The sequence below is a fragment of the Myotis davidii genome, unplaced genomic scaffold, assembly GCF_000327345.1.
Source record: "Myotis davidii unplaced genomic scaffold, ASM32734v1 scaffold1063, whole genome shotgun sequence".
Classification (NCBI taxonomy): domain Eukaryota; kingdom Metazoa; phylum Chordata; class Mammalia; order Chiroptera; family Vespertilionidae; genus Myotis; species Myotis davidii.
Window position 1 is genome coordinate 441,951 of NW_006296624.1, and position 14,532 is coordinate 456,482.

The 14,532-nt window shown below is 34.9% G+C and overlaps 1 protein-coding gene across 1 annotated transcript in view; it reads left to right on the top strand.

The window, feature by feature from the left end:
• FOXP2 (forkhead box P2) overlaps positions 1 to 14,532 on the top strand; it is a 506,406-nt gene that overhangs the window by 410,156 nt on the left and 81,718 nt on the right. The gene's annotated exons all lie outside the window — the stretch shown is intronic.

Below are 14,532 nucleotides of genomic sequence, written 5' to 3' on the forward strand. Positions count from 1 at the left end.
GGGGAATATCGTAATGGTGGGTGACTGATTTCGAATTTGATTTTTGTTTGTGTTATTTAGATTCACCTGTCTTTAATACAAATTTCTTAATGCCATTTATATTTTATAAAGAAAACATTTTAATTTTTATTCACTTATTATTATTAATTTAAATCTTCACCCAAATATATTTTTTCCATTGATTTATTTTATTTATTTTTTTTTAGAGAGATAGAGAGGGAGGGAGAAGTGGGGGAGAGAGAGAAAAACAGCGATGTGAGAGAGACACATAGATTGGTTGCCTCCCACACTCACCCCGACCAGGGTCTGGAATTGAACCTCAACCTTTCAGTCCAAGGGCTAATACTCTAATCACTGAGCCAAACCCACCAGGCCTGTTATATAACTAATTGAAATACTCATAATATAAAGAGTACCATCTTAACTATTTTTTCAAAAAATTGTTGAAAGTATTACAGATGTCCCCCTTCCTTAAAAATAAGATGTCCACCTTTTCCCCCCATTGACCATCTCCCTCACCCTGATCCCCTCTCCAGGCCTTCACTGCATTATTGTCTATTTCTAAGTGCACAATTCAGTGCTCTGAAGTATAGTCACATTATTGTGCAATTTTTTGACCTTGAACACTGAAACTCCATACACAATAAAGAACATAGGCCTTGTTTGAATATATATATATATATATCCATATATATACTAAAAATACATTAATTAGAAGTATGTAACTATGGATTTTCACAAAGTGAAGACACATACGTATCTCTCATCCATATTAGAGGAATGGAGCGTTATTAGCACCTCTCTCACTCTCAGTTACTACTTTACACAACTGTTTTTTACATGTTGACTTTGGATCCAGCAACATGGCTAAATTCACTTATTCATTCTGATAAACTGTAGATCCTTTTGGATTTTCTTACATATCCAGACAAGTTATTCATGAATAATAATACTCTTCTTTTTTTGACTTATCGACTTACTGTTTAGGACTTCCAGGAGAATGATGAGTAAAGTTGGGGAGTAAAAACATTGTTAAAAACAAATTTGGGGATAATGGACATCTTTGTTTTATCCCTTATCTTGGGGGAGGCTTTGTATATTTCTCTGCTAGTTATGATGTTTACAGTAGTTTTCTGCAGCTGCTCTCTGAGGTTAATGAAGTTCCCATCTATTCCTAATTTGCCAAAGGTTTTCATCCTGAAGAGATGGTAAATTATTTCAATTGTGTTTTTTCTGAACAGAGATATTTTATTTCCTCCTTATTTTATTATTGTGGTGAATTATATTAATTGATTTTAAATTACTAAACTAAATGTATGGAAGATTTTGTATAAGAATGGTGTTATTTCTTAAGTTTTGGAAGAATTCACTGGTAAACTTGGCCTACATATTTTTTGTGGGAAAGATTCTAATTCAATTTCTTTAATAAATGTAGTATTGTATCTTATGCTACTTTTTCTAAGGTGTTTCCAGGAACTTGTTCAATTGACCTAAAATTTAAGATTCACTGGCATAAAATCCTATATAATAAAAGCTCAGTGACTGAACAGCAGAACAACCTGAATGGCCGATCGATTAGTCGCTATGATGCGCACTGATCACCAGGGGGCAGACAATCAATGCAGAGGCTGCCCCCTGGTGGTCAGTGCGCTCCCACAGTGGGAGTGCTGCTGGGCTGACCGTGATGAAGGGTACTCCCACAGCTGGAGCAGCCGCTTAGAGGGTGGGTCCACAGCTGCTCAGCTGACCAGGATGAGCGGTGCTCCCACAGCGGGTAAATCCCTGCAGGCCACACCCCCCACCAGTGTATGAATTCCATGCACTGGGCCTCTAGTTTTTCACAAACAATATCTTTAGATTTTAATACTTATACAATCTATAGTAATGTTCCATCTTCACTTAGACTATACGTTACTTCTATCCTTCATTTTTATAAGATCAGTAGTGATAACATTATCTCAACTGGTGTTGTTTTTAAAGAACCAATTATTTTGTTGATTTTTCTCTATTACATTTTTAGGACAGGTTTATACTTTTAAAAATTAATAGGCTTTATTTATTAAAGCAACTTTAGGTTTACAGAAGAAAATTAAGCAGAAAGTGCAGAAAGCTCTCATATACTTCTTCCCCTGCTCCTTGTTAATGTGGTACATTTATTATAATTGATGATCAAATATTAATACATTATTATTGAATAAAACCCATGGTTTAAAATCTCCATTATTTTTTCTTTTCTAGAACATCATGTAACTGGAATTAAACAGGATATAGCCTTTTTAAATTGGTTTATTTTACTTAGCAATATACATTTGAGGCTCCTCCATGTCTTTTCATAGTTTATTTTCTTTTTTACTAAATACTCCATTATATGGATGTACCACAGTTTATTTATCCATTCACTCATTGAAATAAATCATGGTTTCTTTCAAGTCTTTTATGAAATATGCCCAATGCAGAAGTTTTTCATTTTAACAACACCCAACTTAGCAATTTTTTTCTCTCACGGATCATGCTTTGGGTATTGTATCTGAAAGCTCATTTCCAACACCAAGATCACCTAGATTTCCTCCTTGTTATCTTCTCACTGTTTTAAGTATTGTGTTTTACATTATGTCTGAGATTCAGATGACATGTTTTTTAAATTATATTATTTTTCTTTAAATTATTATTTACTTTCTTCTACTTTCTTTGGCTTTAGTTTACTATTCTTTTTTTAACCGATCAAGGCAGAGTTTTCTTAGTTTCTACTGTATGTGCTTAAGACCATAAATTTCCCTCTAAGCATGGAATTAGATGTGTCTCACAACTGGATGTAGTTTCATAATCATGTATCTTCTAATTTTCTTTATGACTCTTTAAACTCGTAGATTATTTAGTCATTTTTAATGTCAAAATATTTTAGGATTTCTTAAATTATCTTTTAACATGAATTAATTTTGCAATAGTAAGGAAACATATGTGATTTCAAGCCTTTGAAATTTGTTGGCACTTGTTTTATGGCTCATGATGTGCTCTATTATGATACAGTTTCTTTTCTCTAGAACAGTGCTCATTTTGTCATCATTTTGTATGATAGGTTATAGATAGATAGATAGATAGATAGATAGATAGATAAATAGATAGATAGACAGATAGATAATGTGTGTGCGTGTAATGAGAGAGATGTGATAGATAGATAGATAAATAGATAGATAGACAGATAGATAATGTGTGTGCGTGTAATGATTACATATTATATTTATTATTTTATTCATATCTTCTATTATTTAATCTGACTTTATCTGCTTCTCTGGAGTCATTGAGAGTAGTGTTTTAAAATCCCCTATTGCAGCATTATTTTCAATAGCCAAGCTTTGGAGGCAGCCCAAGTGTCCATCAGTAGATGAGTGGATATAAAAGGTGTGGTACACTTACACAATGAATACTACTTGGATATAAAAAATAGGGAAATCTTACTCTTTGTGACAGCTTGAATAGACCTGGAGGTTATTATGCTAAGTGAAATAAGCCAGTCCAAGAAAGCCAAATACTATGATTTCACTTATATGTGAAATCTGATGGACAAATTGTAAAAACAATAGAAACAGACTCTCATAGATGGATAGAACCACTGTCAGAGGGAAGGCGAGTTTGGGGCCAGGTGAAAAAGATAAAGAGATTAAGTAAAAAAAAAAAAATCTCAGAGACACAAACAACAGTATGATTAATTTCAGAGGGAAAAGGGGAGGTAGAAGAGGGTAAAGCAGGGATAAATGGTGGTGGAAAAAGACTTGACTTTGAGTGGTGAACACACAAAACAATATACAGATGATGTATTAGAGAATTGTACACTTGAAACCCATATAATATTATTAACCAATGTCACCCAAATAAATTCAATAAAATGAAGTAAGTAAAGTATATTCCTCATTATAAATGTGGAATTATCTATTTCTCTTTTCAGTTCTGTCAATGTTTCTTTTATGTCTTTTAAAGTTATACTTTTAGTTGCTGAAATATTTAGAGTTATGTCTATGTGGTAACTTAAATGTATTATTATTCTGAAATATCATTCTTAATCTCTGTAACATTGCCTTAAAAGTCTTCTTAGCTTAAAGTCTTTTTTGTCTGGTATTAATATACATAGTTATCTATGCCCTGACCAGTGTGGCTTAGTTAGTTGGAGCATCCTCCCATACACCAAAAGGTAGCAGGTTCAATCCCCAGTCAGGGAACATGCCCAGGTTGTAGGTTCAATTCACAGTCAAGGTGCATGCTGAAGGCAATTGATTGGTGTTTCTCTCTCTCTCTCTCTCTCTCTCTCTCTCCCTCTCTCTGAAATAACCTCAGTTTCATCCTAGAAACCTACTTAAATTCCATTAGTCAGGTTGCTATTTTCAATGGCAATGAGAACAATAAAATCTTGATAATACAGGGTGGGGCAAATGTAGGTTTACAGTTGTGAGTACCTGAACTGCAGTTTATTTTTGTGTTATTATTTACTAATTATCATATTTATTTTCTCTGCAAACAACTGTAAAGCTACTTTTGCCCCACCTTGTATTTCAGTATGTTTTCAATTCTTCTAAGAGTCCATCACATGCCATGCAATCACTAATGGAAAGCAAAATTTTTATTATTATTTGTTTCAATCACCTTTAATTAAAGATTATTGTATTCAAAATACAAATCTAAGGAATCTAGGAACTGTTCCAAAAATGCAATTTAGTATATACTGATACTTCCAAAAATAGAACACTAGGTAACTGTAATATTATGATGTTATGAAATTACTTCACAGTTACTGTTGAATAACCCTAAAAATCACATAAAACATTATGGACCAATTTGTGGTTCGAGTGCAGGAGATTCTTCTACTGGTATCACTGGGGCATGGAGTTCAGTCACCAGGCCAGTGCATGTTGTGAAAGGGTGACTCTGCAGTTTTTGTTTGTTTGTTTTATGGGGCATGGCATTCAGCTATCATGCCAGTTTTCCCAGTGCCACCTCACCAATGTCAAAAAGTAAATTGAATGATATGAGGTCATCAAAGGCATGACTCAGGTACAAAGACATCAGAGCTGTATTCATTAACATCAAAACTTGATTAACTGTAATGACTTGCATTTCTGCCATCAATAAATATTTGTTGGCCTAGTGATCAATCAATTGTTAACAAAGAGATGCAAACTACCGGATTTGTCAGAGGAAGAATACTTCAGATAGTGTCTACACAGCTAGCTGGCAAATTTTTTGAAGATGTTTTATCATTTTGAATTAATAGATAAGTTTTTTTAAATTTTATAAAATTGAAGATTTAAAAATTTTAAGTGATTTTACATTAAGAATGATTGGCCTGTGGTTAATATATTTTATAACAGGTGACTGATTTTGCATACAGAAATTTAGATTTATAAGTGACTTTAATTTTAGGGAAGGCTGAAAATTAAGGACTTAAAGATTAAAATCCCTTCAAATAATTAAATTCTAAAAGAACAAAGTTATATGTTGATATTTGTTGTAAATCAGTCTATAGCCTTTGGATCTCCTGCATGGTGTTTTAAAAGTTATTAATTAGCAAAAAAAATAATTTTGATAAAAAATATGAACTTTCAGTGATAAAATGAATGAACTCTAGAAACCTAATGCACAGCATGGTGATTATGGATAATTAATAATAATGTATCATATACTTAAAAATTGCAAAGAGAGTTCATCTTAAGTATTCTCACCACACACACACACACACACACATTCACACAATGATAACTATGACGGGTGATGAATATGTTAATTAGTTAGAGTGTAATCATTGCTTAATGTATACATATATCCAAACATCACCCTTTACATCTTTATGTGGGGCTGAGGCATAAGTAGGTTATGGTTGTGAGTACGCGAAACACAGAATTTATTCTGATATTATTATTGTCTTATTTCCATTTGAACAACTATAAACCTACTTTTACTCCACTATGTACTTGTCAAAAATAAATATATAAAAATAAAAGTCTTCAAATAAAAGAAAATAATAATAAAAATTGATCTGCAGAAGCAAAGAGGGAAAGGCTTTGGAAATGCCAAAGATCCAAGGATGCTTTCCACATGTTGCCTGAAATCAGTTCTGTGACCATTTGTAGCATTAGGTATGGAATCTATATGCTTAAGACTTTTTATTCCCAAGATGGCTCGATATGTCCATCATTATTGATGCTGGTTTTGGGAGAAGGGTAACATTTCCACTCCAAACTGGCATGTAAGCATTTTCACAGTTCATTTGAAACTAAATATTTTTGAGGTATTTTAAAGTAAATTTGGATTTTAAAAATATCATTGCTATAAAATTCAGTTTTCCGCAGAAACTAATAAATATTTCAACACAGAAAATTCATAAATAACTTTCTATACTTTGACTTTACAGGGGAGAAAATATGGTTGTCTCAAGTGTTAAGGCTGGTAGTTAGATTGCATATTAAATTTACTCAGCACAGTCCTGGTTTCTAATTACCTCTTCTGGTAGTATTGCCTTGTTTACTCTCACACGTGTCCCAATAATTCTATGGTCACCCTACTGAGTAGCCAAACCTGCTTTGTCTTTTATAAAGATTCCCATAAATCCAGTACTCAGAGAATGGAGCTCTTAGGGACCCTGAGGACTCACCAAAATTAAACCATAGTAAAGTGGTGAAGAACACCGTGAATTTTAAATAATTTTTTAAAAGACATTCAAGTTCCAATTCTTAATTATTTTGTCAAAAGTTTTGATTTTCTTGAGCTTATAAGAAATGGATAATAAGAAGTGTAGTATTTAAGAAATGACATAAGAAATGTGAAAATAGTTTGAAAAATTTTAAATGCTAACAAACCCACAGTATGGTTTAACTTAAACTTTTACTTGTAAAGAGCACAGAGTTAAATAACGTATAATTACTACGCAGGAGGGCAAACTGTGCCCTTGAAACTCACTTTCATATATTTTATCTTATTATTACATCCTTCCCGCAGAGGAAGTGACCCAAAATACTGGAGGATGCCCAAAGTAAAAAATTTAGTCATCTTCATTTTCATTTCTATATAAAATATGAGCACTTTATATGCGATTTTAACACAATGATTATGATAAAACAGTATTTACATATTATAGGTTTAAGCCTGATAACTTATGGGAATTGTTTTTTGAACGACTGCTATGTGCAAACATATTTTTCCGGATTGTGGAAGATCAGAGTGAATGCAGCAAAATTACTTCTCTAGCCTGGTTTATGTATGGACAAGCATAAAAAAAAGGCAGAAAGAGAAAATAAAGTGAATACATAGAAAAGAAACAATATACTGCTAATCCGAGCATTCTGAGGGTCATTTCAGAGGTGGCTCTTGCATTGAGTCTTGAAGGACGAAGAAGGTTTGAGTAGATCGAGGTGTTTGCCAATACCAACACACTCCAGGCTGAGAGATAGGAAAAAACTAAATTGTTGGGAAGCCAAGTACTCAGTGTGCTCCAGGTGGCAGGTGTCCACTGGTCGTGATGCATACTCTGAAGAGATCTCTGAGGAGACAGGCCTGGAAAGGGGTGATAGATCTTTTCAAGTAAGAAAAAAAAAAAACTATTTTCTGTAGGATCAGGGAATCTTTTTAGTGTTTGATGAGGGCAGTGACATGATGAGATTTGTATTTTGGGTAGATAATTCTGGCAACAATAAGTAGTATTGATTGGAGAAGGAAAACATGAGGCTGGAGACCACTTCAGAGACTGTAACAATAGGCCAAATGACAAATGGGCAAGTATAGAATTGAGACTTAAGGGAGTATGAATGGCAAAGTGGGAGCCAGATTGGAGAGGCATTGTAGAAATGATTGGGCAGTAGTTACTGGCTGATTGAAAATGCAATTGAGTTAGAGGAAAGAGGAAAAATTATCTTGGAATATTGAGCTTGTCTGACAGAGAAGATAATGGTGCCATTCAGCGAGACAGGATGCACAATAACAAGCCGTTTTGCGGGTTCAGGATTAAGCACGGGATTGGGTGATGTCTAGTTATTTGTATGTGTACAACTGACAGTTTTATTTTCCGATCTTGAACTCAGAGAAGGTAGGCGCATGTGCTTCCCAGGCTAGGAGATAAATTGACCAAAGTCAATTCACAGTCAAAAAGTACCAGGATGTCAGGAAATACCCACTATTCCCAAGGTCTATGAAAAATGCAAACGCTTTGTGTAATTGGAGGCTGTTCTCTTACTCTGAGCCATTCGGCCTGTGGTAATCAGATAACTGATTTAGCTAACTGTGCGTGGCTAGTTTTTGCAGCAATCCGAATGCTATTCCTTTTGCCCTCTCCTCATTTGTTCTCTGTACATACAGTCAGAAATAGCCACCTGATTGGAAACTGAGCAGGGTGCTGTAGAGGGAGCGTTGACAACATAATTCGTTATATTCCAGAAGGGGCATCCGCACAAATAAAGCCATAGAGGTGGGAGTGAGCAAAGAGCCTTGGTAACAGTGTATTCCGAGGGAAGTGGGTTTTCTGTGCCATATTAGTGATCGAACTAGAGGAAGGCTGACACCGAGTGCTTACAAAGTGCCAGGTACTGAGCTAAACCTTCGGATGCATTATCTTTTTTTAATGCTACAATTAACGAGGGTTTTTGTACAGTAGTTCCCCCACCTCTCCACAGGGGACTCATTCCAAGGCCCCCTGTGAATGCCTGAAACTGCAGGTATATTATGGTTTTTCTTTTTAAAAAATATATTTTATTGATTTTTTATTACAGAGAGGAAGGGAGAGAGACAGAGAGTTAGAAACATCGATGAGAGAGAAACATCAATCAGCTGCCTCCTGCACACCCCCAACTGGGGATGTGCCTGCAACCAAGGTACATGCCCTTGACTGGAATTGAACCTGGGACCCTTGAGTCTGCAGGCCAACGCTCTATCCACTGAGCCAAACCGGTTAGGGCTATTATGGTTTTTCTAAACATATATATCTATGGTGATGTTTAATTTATAAATTAGGCATAGAAAGATATTAACAATAAGAACTAATATTACGTAGATCAATTATAACAATATAAGGTAAAGTTACGTGAACATGGCCACTTGTTTTGGGAAATCCGTTGTTGAAGGCTTTGTATAGGCTCAGTGCTTTCTGCTGCAACACATTGCCGTCATTCAGAACACTTTTTCTGTTCACATCTTCCACCGACAAATTTAGTGCCTTTCCCATCCTAACTAAGCAATTATTATGCCCTGTGGGCCATAACTTTTGCAGTTGGAGGTGTGGCAGTAAAACTAGCACAACTTTCGTTTTCCTTCTTTACAATTTCATCAGTAGAAGATTCATTCTTGCCATTAGATCTTAGCAACTTCAGGACTTGATTTTCTTTTATTTCCTTAAATCTAGAACTTTCACCTTTTCACTTAAGGGAAGCACTTTACAATTTCTCTTTGACATATCTGAAAAGCCAGCATCGTTATTCCTAAACTTTTGGGTGATTTGAGCATAACACTACAGGACAGCACCAGATTTCATTTCACTACTCAGAACAAAACACAATTTAAAATGTATGAGTTGTTTATTTCCATTTTTATTTAACATTTTCAAACCATGGTTGGCCTTGGGTAATTAAAACTGTGGAGAGTGGAAACTAGAGATAATGGAAGACTAATGCCATATTATCGCCCATGTTACTTATAAGGAATCTGATGCAGAGAGAGAATTTAAATGAATTGACCACAGCAGCATTGCTATTGAGACTTGGGTCATTCATTCGAACTGGCTGATTCTGGAGCCTACCCTTCTAACACCTGTGCTCTATTCTTATATGAAGATGTCAGGGAGGAGGGGAGAAAGGGTTCTGTCATGATCTAACCAGATGAAAGCCTGATAAAAATTGGGATAATGCCTGTTTATTTTATAAAGCTATGGATGCAGAACTGAAAATGTTCAATCTTACCCATAATGGGTGGGTACTTTTGTAAACCTATGTATAATCCACCAATCCTGACTGTTGGTAAGTACAAAGCTAAATACATCATTACTTAAGAAGGACAAGATAGGGAAATGAAGAGAGAAGAAATTATTTTTACTAACTGAGGGGAAGGATGTATTCAAAGAACACTTACTACATTATCCAAAGGAAAAGAAATGTAAAATGTTTGGCATCATCAATAGGATTCAAAAAAACATGAATTTTATAAAATAGATAGAGCTGTAAGATCAGAACAGATTGCGATGAGAAGGAACGGGTATGTGTTCCAACAGAGTGAGATAAAATATGATGGGATGCAAGACATTAAAATGCAATAGCAGAATTAACTTTTGCTTTGGAGATATAGTAGTGAAAAGTTGTACCGGTACTCTAAGTCAAATTCCTAATGTGAAAGAGAAATATGTATTCTCCAGGATATGAAGGAAATGTACAAAGGTTTTGTTGGATGTGGTGAGGATGGCACCCGGTGTTAGGTGGGTTCAGACCAGACCTTGGTTCAGCAACTTTTCCTAGTGAATTCTGACTAGGAAAGAATTCAGAGCTAAGACTCGAAGGATAAGAACATATTTCTTTAGAAAATCACAGAAGTAGAAGAAATGGACCATGGGAGAAATGAGTTTAAGAAACAAGTTTCAGAGGCAAAAGAAGGGCCCTTGTAGTTTAGGAGAAATAGAGGTGAGGAAAACACACCTGGGGTGGGAACAAGAGGGGAAGGGGAAAGGTGTTGACATGCTCCTGGGAGGAGGAGGGTGCTGGGTCCTCCATCCTAAAAACTTTTAAGAATGGAGATCTTAGGAGAGGTCCCAGGAAAGGATGTCAATAGACTCTTCATCAGCTTTCTAGGTGGGTCCTTTCAGGGTCCTGGTCTCCACGGATTGGTTGGCCTCAGGGCAGGGGGTCGTTAGTCAATGCAGCTGGTCCTGAGGTCAGCCTTGTGTTTGATTGTCTGGTTTTGCTGCTTTTCTGGGCTTGGAGCTGAAATATAACTGGCCTAGGTGTTATCTCTAGGGAGGGAAGGCCAGGGGATCTAAACCACATGACCAGCAATATGAAAGGTCAGGGGTCCAAAATGCATGACCAGCGATATGCTAGGGAGGAAAGGTTATCTGGCGGTGAGGTCCTTGTTTTCTCAGTTGTGCCCCTTGCTAGGTTTATTTCAACATTTGAAATAAATAATCTAACATAAAATCCAATAAATTATTCTTAAAAATAAATGAATACAAAAAAATAAGAATAGGGAGAGTTGAAAGAAAGGAGATAAATTTATATCCTGATATTGGCCATTTTCTTATAATGTAAGCACAGAGGAAATGTTTTTATAATTTTACAGATGGGGAAAATGGTTTTCTATAAATAAGGTGGTAAATGAATTGACTTCAGATTTTATTCCTCTGAAATACCAAATGCCGCAAGACTGGGGCCGTATCCACATAGTATCGAATTTAAAAGTCTGTGAATCAAAAATTTTATGCTTAGTACATTACTTTTATAGTGCTGCCTAACAAGTTTCCAAAACTTAGCAAATTAAAACAATACACATTTATTTTATTCTGTAGCTCTGGATCAGTGGGGTCCTCTGCTATGGATTATTATGTGAATCTATTACATAGGTAGTAATTTATGGAATGAATACCTAGCATCATTTATACTTTATGCAGTTATTCATAGTTAATATACTCTGGTAACTAAATCTGAACTGTGTTGTTGGGGAACTTATATTATTTTCCTAAATCATTGCAGATGAAATTCTTGCACTTCCCAGACCAAACAAAACAAAGTATGTTTATATCTACAAAAGGAATGAGATTTTCATGATAAAATTGGAATTTTTATTTATTTTTCATTTTTTAGTTTTTTTTAAAAAAATTCTTTATTGTTGAAAGTATTACATATGTCTACTTTTTCTCCATTGACCTCTCCCCACCCATTCCCACCCCCCAACACAGGCCTCACCCCCGCTACTGTCTGTGTCCATTGGTTATGCTCATATGTATGCAAACAAGTCCTTTGGTTGATCCCTTACCCACCCACTTCCACCTTCCCCTGCCTTCCCTTTGAGGTTTGAAGGTCAGTTTGCGTGGTCTATCTCTCTGGATCTGTTTTTGTTCATCAGTTTATATTGTTCATTATATTCCACAAATGAGTGAGATCATGTGATATTATCTTTCTCCGACTGGCTTATTTCACTTAGCATAATGATCTGTCTGTCCCTCCATGCTGTTGCAAATGATAAGAGTTCTTTCCTTTTTACAGCAGCTTAGTATTCCATTGTGTAGATGTACCACAGTTTTCTAATCCATTCATCTACTGATGGGCACTTAGGCTGTTTCCATTCTGAGTTATTGTACATTGTGCTGCTATGAACATAGAGGTGCATATATTCTTTCTGATTGCTGTTTCTAATTTCTTGGGATATATTCCTAAAAATGGGATTACTGAGTCAAATGGAGTTCCATTTTTAATTTTTTGAGGAAACTCCATACTGTTCTCCACAGTGGCTGCACCAGTCTGCCTTCCCACCAGCAGTGCATGAGGGTTCCTTTTTCTCCACATCCTTGCCAGCACTTTCATTGGTTGATTTGTTGATAGCCACTCTGACATGTACTTCATTGTTGTTTTGCTTTGCATCTCTCAGATAATTAGTGACTTTGAGAATTTTTTCATATGTCTCTTGGCCTTCTGTATGTCCACTTTCAAAAAATGTCTGTTTAGGTCCTTTGCCCAATTTTTCATTGGATTGTTTATCTTCCTTTTATTAAGATGTATGGGTTCCCTATAAATTTTGGAGATTAAACCCTTATCAGATGTAACATTGGCAAATACGTTCTCCCATGCAGTGGGCTCTCTTGTTGTTTTGTTGATGGTTTCTTTTGCTGTGAAGAAGATTTTTATTTTGACGTAGTCCCATTTGTTTATTTTCTCCTTAGTTTCCATTGTCCTAGGAGCTGTATTGGTAAAGATATTGTTATGGGATATGTCTGTTATTTTGCTGTCTATGGATTTTTTCCATCTTTTAGTATTTTTCAAATAAATGTTAATGGATATATATTATTTTTTAAATAAAATAAAATAAATTTTATTTATAGGTATTAATAATATGAAAATGCACCAACTTTTGATGGTAGTGAAGATAATGGAATCAGATGTGATTTTTCCTTTATTTTTTAATATTTAAATTTCAACATTGAGCATATATTAGATATATGATTTAAAAAGAAACAATTTTAGAGAAAGGTTATTTTGTATACAATTCTACATTTACCTATTATATATTTTAGTCAATAAACCTTTACCAAGACCTACTATATACCAGAAAAAAATGCTAGAGATTGTGTCTACCTAAGTGAATCACATATACTTTCTATTCTTAAGTATCTTCCTGTGTAGGGGGAAAGACAGGCATTTAACAGATGAATTTTAAAATGGCATAGTAAGTATTTTTACATACTTCAGCACAGAGAACAAAGTAATAACTGTAAAAATCAGACATTTCCCAATGTGAATTGATTTATTGAAAATGAAAGATGTCCAATAACTCTTAGTGCTTTTTTGTTTCTTCTTATACTGTTATTTCTATTTCAATGTTAAACTATTTCTGGGAAGAGAAATAGTTTGAGACGAAATATGTAAAGTTCTGTGGTTAAAGTATAAGGAATATATCAACTGCTTTTTTTGGACATCTATGGTGAGTTTTTTTAAGAGTAATAAAACTCATTTATTAAGAGTAAAAAGCCAGTGGAATTATTTTGTTTTATGATGCTTCTTTATGAGTATGCCAAAAGAAACACATATTTGCATTATTGGGAACATATGAAATGAAATTTGTTCTGATTTTTTTCTGATTTGCAAATAGAGATTTTTACTGAGCCAACCAGATGAGCAATTTCAAAAATTCCAATCAAATCCTAACTGTATTCATTTTCCGTTTAGTATTTAAGGGTCTATTATGCTAAAAAAGACCATTGGGAGAGCAGTGTGTTACATTTTTGATGCCCTCTGAAGCATCTCTAAAGGATTTTCGTATTTTCTAATCACCACATACTACAGACTACTCAGAGAATTGTGTGGATAAATATTCCTTCTTTAATTTGTTGTTCAAAATACATTTGTATTATATCTATGGTGGGCCAAACACCACACTAAACCCTTAGTAAACAGCATCAAACATGATGGTCTAGGCTTCTTCATGAAGCTTAGGGAGGAACAATTTAAAGTAGGGTGCCTTTATAGCCAAGTTCTCAGGCCCTAAATCCATTTGAATATATGTTTTTTACTATTTAAAAGGCTCCTGGGAAGTTTTTCTCTCTGCACATTCACCTTACCCAACCTTAGCCTGGTATTGAGGTATAATGCACCCTTTTTTGTTTTCTCCAAAGGAAAACATCTTTCCTGACAGCACATTGGGGATAGCCAAACCATAATCAGTACATCCTTAGATTTGGTCTAACATCATGATAAGAATGGCTACCATAGTGCCTCAATGTGAACAAAGATTGCTTCATTCATGGGTTAAGATGTACATATAAATGATAGATAAGGCGGAAGGGGAGAAAGGGGGACAAAGAGA